The sequence below is a fragment of the Wasmannia auropunctata genome, unplaced genomic scaffold, assembly GCF_000956235.1.
Source record: "Wasmannia auropunctata unplaced genomic scaffold, wasmannia.A_1.0 LD336034.1, whole genome shotgun sequence".
NCBI classification, from domain to species: domain Eukaryota; kingdom Metazoa; phylum Arthropoda; class Insecta; order Hymenoptera; family Formicidae; genus Wasmannia; species Wasmannia auropunctata.
This window is the reverse complement of record NW_012026856.1, coordinates 349,009-350,452: the sequence shown is the minus strand read 5'-3', so window position 1 is coordinate 350,452 and position 1,444 is coordinate 349,009.

Genomic DNA, 1,444 nt, shown 5'->3' with positions numbered 1-1,444 from the left:
CTCCCTCCCTCCCTCCCTCCCTCCCCCTTTCCCTCCCCCTCTCCTTCCTCTTCGTCTGCTCTCCAGATACTCTTGGAAGCATGAGAGGCAAAGCATTTAATCACAGTGGCCCGTTGGTGGTAATTCCGCCGGACAATGCCTGTTGACCCGAGTCGCCGGGGATGGTGTACTGGCCACCCTTTAACGCTATGCGATTCGCTAACCACGAGCTCGAATGCCTTTTCTTCTTCTTCTTCTTCTTCTCCTCTCTTTCTCTTTCCTTCTCTTGTAAATTCTCCTTTTCTATTCTCTTTTTCTATTCTTTTGTGATGATTCTCTGTCCGTTTCTCTCTTTTTGCTTCTTTTTATCGAAAATTCGCCGCAGTTACGACAGAGGAATGCAGAGTCGATCGTTCGCGATGTTTGATAACACCAAAAGTGTCACTCGTTCTTTTTCCGATCTAGATACATTAGAATCGGTTAAAGCAAAACAGAAAAGGCATAGAAATATCGGTCAATATATCGATCGAAGTTTTTAATAAAATTGTGATAGAGTGCATTTCTCCTGTATGTAACGAGAGATATCTAAACAGCAAGATGTAACTGACTGCAACTAACGTTTCGCCAGCTATTTAAAAAACGTTAACTAATGTTATTGACTACCTTTAACATGTGTTTATCGGGTAAACGACTCGGAAACAGCACGATATCACATTTCAAGACGCACGATCGTCCGCGATAAGCGAAGAGCCTAGCGAGTCCGTGCCGAGCGTATAAGCTGCTCTCGGATGGATCTTTAAACGTTGTACGACGTCGCGGTTACGCACGAGTTACCGACACGGTGCGTGCGCAATCCACGGGTGGGTCACACATAAATCGCAGATACAGGATCGTATTAATTTCCCGGCTAATCGCGATTGGGATCTACAGGCAATTACGAGAAGGATCGGTGAATCAGATTGTACGCGCGGCGCTTTACTCGCTTCCGTTAACGCGCCCGCGGAGTCACGCATACACGCGGGTTAACGATAGCCAGCGCGCGTGTACCGGAGACTCTGGGCTACCGTATACGTGCAAAACGCCCACGCGCGAGGGTGCCGCTCGGGGGTGGCTTATGAATCGTCCAGACGTATATCGCGATCGAATGACGTGGAATCGGCTTCGTACATGCGGCCGGTAAAGTCATTAATTCGCGCGGCAGGCCGACGCGTAGGGTGACCAAACACACAACATCACCCGCCGGCAGGCGGGTGGCATGGTTTTCAACCGCGGACCCACGTCCGGTTTAAAGATTGATTTTTTTTTTACCTCGCGCGAGATATCAACACGCCGCGCGTAATCAAACCGTGAATCTTAAAGTATTAAATCCAGGGCGAAAGGTATATCTTTCCTCCGAGCGAACGTAATGAGTGCTTTAAGATTTGAATGACGGTAGCTATTAAAGGAACGTCGGTGAATTTATCGC